Here is a 5270-nt window from a genome sequence, read left to right as displayed (position 1 = left end):
CATTCCTATAACCCTCTCTCTCTCTCTCTCTCTCTCTCTCTCTCTCCTTATTCTATTTCTTTATGATTAACCTTCCATTCCCTTATCTCTCCCCTATTCTCTCTCTCTCTCTCTCTCTCTCTCTCTCTCTCTCCTTATTCTATTTCTTTATGATTAACCTTCCATTCCCTTATCTCTCCCCTATTCTCTCTCTCTCTCTCTCTCTCTCTCTCTCTCTCTCTCCCTTATTCTATTTCTTTATGATTAATCTTCCATTCCTATAACCCTCCCCGATTGCTCTCTCTCTCTCTCTCTCTCTCTCTCTCTCTCTCTCATTTTTCCATTTCATTATGATTAACCTTTCATTCCCTTACCCCTCCCCTATTCTCTCTCTCTCTCTCTCTCTCTCTCTCTCTCTCTTCCAGTTTTCCATTTCTTTATGATTAACCTTCCATCCCTTACCCCCTCCCCTATTCTCTCTCTCTCTCTCTCTCTCTCTCCTCTCTCTCTCCCTTCCATTTTTCCATTTCTTTATGATTAACCTTCCATTCCCTTACCCCTCCCCTATTCTCTCTCTCTCTCTCTCTCTCTCTCTCTCTCTCTCTCCTTCAGGCTTACTAGAAGCAGCGACCACATATAGAAATGGGTAAAGCTAAAGGCAAAGAAGAAGAAGAAGAAGAAGAAGAAGCTGTATATAGTATTGCAATAGTCCTGAGACTTACCAGGAATCTTGTGGAGAAGTTCCTCGTATCCTGAAAGGAAAAGACGAGATAAAATGATTCATCTTCTAAAGAAGAGAGAATCAACCTTTGAAGAAACAATGTCAACATAGAACAATTTCTTCAGATAATGATGGAAAATTTGGTGAAAACGAAATGCAATGAAGACTTTTAAATCTTATTCGGGATTGTCAAAACAAAAGGCAAACAATTTTAAATATAATGACGTCTCATAAATAGCATGGGATGCACAGATATATATATATATATATATATATATCAGCAAAAGTCATTTGGCCCAGGATAAAATCAATTCTTCCTTTAAATGCTTAATGTACCCGAGGCTTACAAGACAGTGACCTTCAACAGAAATGACTGTTACTCTTCTTAAAATATTTTATTTTCCTTATTTCCTTTCCACACTGGGCTATTCCCCCTGTTGGAGCCCCTGGACTTATAGCATCCTGCTCTTCCAACTAGATTTGTAGCTAATAATAATAATAATAATAATAATAATAATAATAATAATAATAGTCTTACCTCTCAGTTTGTCATTGATGCCTTCCAGCTTCTCCCAAGACTTCTTGTAAAGTCAAACTAACCTGCTCCTGGCAGTGGATCAAATTGACCACCGCTAGGAGTAAGAATAGAACTTTCTTCATTGTTTTCACTTCTGTTGAGTGGAACAGGTGACTGGCTCTCCTCTGGCTCACCTCTGGCTCTTTATATACCCGATACCTGATCAGTTCACGTTTCTTGGACGCGTGATTCGGTCCACTGTTCAAAGATATTGCATCTCTATAAACACATCATTAAACAGTTCAGAGTTCAATTGGTTGATTGATATGCTGGGAGAATGTGTGATACCGGTTCTTTTATCTCAAGGTGTTATGTTGACCTATTATTATTATTATTATTATTATTATTATTATTATTATTATTATTATTATTATTATTATTTGCTAAGCTACAGCCCTAGTTGGAAAAGCAGGATGCTATAAGCCAGAGGACCCCAATAAAAAATAGCCCAGTGAGGAAAGGAAATAAGGAAACAGAATAGTGTGCCCAAGTGTACCTCAAGCAAGAGAACTCTAACCCATGACAGTGGAAGACCATGGTACAGAGGCTATAGCACTACCCAAGACATTATTATTATTATTATCATTATTATTATTATTATTATTATTATTATTATTACATGCTAAGTTACAACCCTGGTTGGAAAAGCTAGATGCTATAAGCCCAAGGAACCCAACAGGGAAAAAAAGCCCAGTGAGGAAAGGAAATCAGGAATAGATAGAATAGTGTGCCTAAGTGTACCCTCAAGCAAGAGAACTCTAACCCATGACAGTGAAAGACCATGGTACAGAGGCTATGTCACTACCCAAGACATTATTATTATTATTATTATTATTATTATTATTATTATCCCATCTTGGAGCCCTTGGGATTCATATCATCCTGCTTTCCCAACTGGGGGTTGTAGCTTGGCTAATAATAATGATAATAATAATGATAATAATGACAATATTATTATTATTATTATTGTTATTATTATTATTATTATCATGTTATAACAAATGCCATTACTGCCCCAATGACGTTAGTCATGTAAGGAACTTTTTCTATTGTTCTTGTATTTTTCTCTACAGTACTGAACTTTTTCTATTGTTCTTGTATTTTTCTCTACAGTACTGAACTTTTTCTATTGTTCTTGTATTTTTCAATACAGTACTGAACTTTTTCTATTGTTCTTGTATTTTTCTCTACAGTACTGAACTTTTTCTATTGTTCTTGTATTTTTCTCTACAGTACTGAACTTTTTCTATTGTTCTTGTATTTTTCTCTACAGTACTGAACTTTTTCTATTGTTCTTGTATTTTTCTCTACAGTACTGAACTTTTTCTATTGTTCTTGTATTTTTCTCTACAATACTGAACTTTTTCTATTGTTCTTGTATTTTTCTCTACAATACTGAACTTTTTCTATTGTTCTTGTATTTTTCTCTACAATACTGAACTTTTTCTATTATTCTTGTATTTTTCCCTACAGTACTGTATTCCACCAGTAACTATGAAAGGGACATTCTCCATGAGAAAGGTAATAGAGACCATATTATCTATAGTTATTCCTTCTTTAATCAGGACTATATCAGTACACACATATAAGGTACAGATATGGAATACAGATATTTTATAAGAGTTCTTATCGTGAGTCACTTTCACTATGGATGTAAACACAAACACACTGTTAAAAATACCGTAATTTTAATCGGAAATTCTCCGTAAGAATATACTATTCTCAGCCGTATTTCATTAAAATACAGGTGACCGTAATTTTACCCTACTTTGTTATTATCTTTTACGGGTTGGTGACCGTAATATCACTTCTTTACGTCAATATATCCGTTTTTAAAACGGTAAAATATATGGCGACATTTATGTACGGATTTTCACTGTTTTTTTTAATGCAATTTTTTAACAGTGCACTTTCACTTTATCTTAGTATTCACAAACAATTCCAAATTCAGTAACATTTGGTAATAAAAATCCTTCAACAACTCGATGTTTTTCCAAGCAAGGAGATGGTACTCTGGTCTTTTTCAAGAGTGAACTGAGAGATGACATTCTCAGGAGCTTAATTTCGATTTTCTCTGTCTCGACGTCAGATCCTCATTAGTTATTGATCGTCCGAAGACGGAGACGGAAATGCTAGCAGCCTAGAAGGCAGTGGCCTCTGGCAGGTCAAAGTGGTAGGAGAGTCCAGATTAGATTCTTGTTACAGCTTAAAAGTTTAGAGGCCACTCATGAATGACAGAGGCAAGGGACAGTGACAATGCCCTGGTTAGCAGGACAATGCCCTAGAGACTTACCATATATACTTATGACCAGTGCCCAAGCCCCTTTCCACACAACCTAGGACCAGGGAGGGCCAGCCAATGGATGATGATGACTCAGCAAATAGACCTAAAGGCTCCCCCAAACCCCTATCCTTAGCTCACAAGGATGGTGAGATTACACACTACAAGAAACTATCAAGGTTGAGAGGTACTCGAACCCCAGTCCTGCAATCACCAGGCAAGGGCGTTTTCAATAGATTGCTTGTGATATGGTTGACGATAGGCCTTATACACTTCGGCAATAAGGTCGCTTCTTACGTCGTATTGAGGTCAGGTCTTTCTTGTCGTATGAATTGGGCTTCTAATATCTTAAGGCACTTACTGTCGGGGGGCACGGCCAATGATGTTAACACTCTTTACTATATGCTCCCTCGTGATATTGAAATCATGCGTGGAGGCAATGCATTTTATTGCACGCTGTTGCCCATGGCAAGATACTTTTTTGGATAGACATATTGTGGTCATCCAAATGTACATATAGGTGCCAGAACATCCCTGGACTGGACATTTATATTGGTACACGATGTTGGTCATCTTTATGTCATCTTGAATGGTAGGGGCAGGGTTGTTCTTCATTATTATATCTCGCGTGTTTGCCGATTGGTAGTATATTATAAGGTTGGCTTCAGTCTGAACAAAGATTTTAATGGTGGTAGTTTTGTACCTAGTGGGGGCACTCATTGTCACAATTCAGGCACAGATCAAGGCTCCTGAGTTTGACGTACAAGGAGGCATTGAAGCCAGTAATACTCGTCTCTACAGGGATGTTAAGGAAGGGGAGACGTCCTTGGAGGCAGTGCTCGAAGATGAACTTGAGGGAGCTGCATTCCTCAAAGGTGTGTCGAAGTTCTTCTATGCGCTCCTCGGCTGCTTTGACGAAAGTGTCATCAATATAGCTCACATAGATGTCGGGTTTATTGATTTATTGTGAAACGGTTTATTGATTTTTTGTGAAACTCTCTCCTTGACTACTCTGTCATAGAAGTTAGCAAAGAGAACTCCCAATGGAGACTCCATGATGATGCCATTCTTCTGAATATATGTGTCCCCTATGTGTGGTAAAAGTGACTTTCTTGGTGTAAGTTTTTTTTAAAGGTAATTGTTGACTCAGGAGCATTAATCTTGTAGATAAATTTTCCTATTGTTCTTATTGTCTTTTTCTCTGCAGTCCTGCACTCCACAAGTGACTGTTAAAGTGACATACTTCATGAATAAACTTCATAGTGTCTTTTTCTTTACAGTACTGCATTCCGTCAGTAAGGCTCGGTTCACGCTGGCGGATTAATGTCGAGCGGTTTTTTTCCGCATAGATTAGAAATAAATGAAGCTCAATAAGGCCCTTAACACTGCCTGCTCGAGAAAAACTTTCCTAGCGTTAGTGATTTACGAGCCGTGTGCACTGCTAACCCACGCAGTTTCAGTGTAAGGGCCTCTAGTAACTACGAGGCTGCTCAGGGAAAATTCTCTAGTGTGAAGACATGGCCTCTTGATAAGCGGAAATATTTCCGTATGGAAAAAATCCGCTCGTGTGAAGCGAGCCTAACTGTGAAAGGGACGTACTTCATGATAGAGGTAGGCTAATGGTCTCCGTTACCACTCTCATGAAGTACAGTACTATGTCCCTTTCACATTTACTGGCAGAATGCAGTACTGTAGAGAAAGAGACAATAAGA

Source organism: Palaemon carinicauda, chromosome 16 (genome assembly GCF_036898095.1).
Source record: "Palaemon carinicauda isolate YSFRI2023 chromosome 16, ASM3689809v2, whole genome shotgun sequence".
Classification (NCBI taxonomy): domain Eukaryota; kingdom Metazoa; phylum Arthropoda; class Malacostraca; order Decapoda; family Palaemonidae; genus Palaemon; species Palaemon carinicauda.
Note: the sequence above shows the minus strand (reverse complement) of the source record.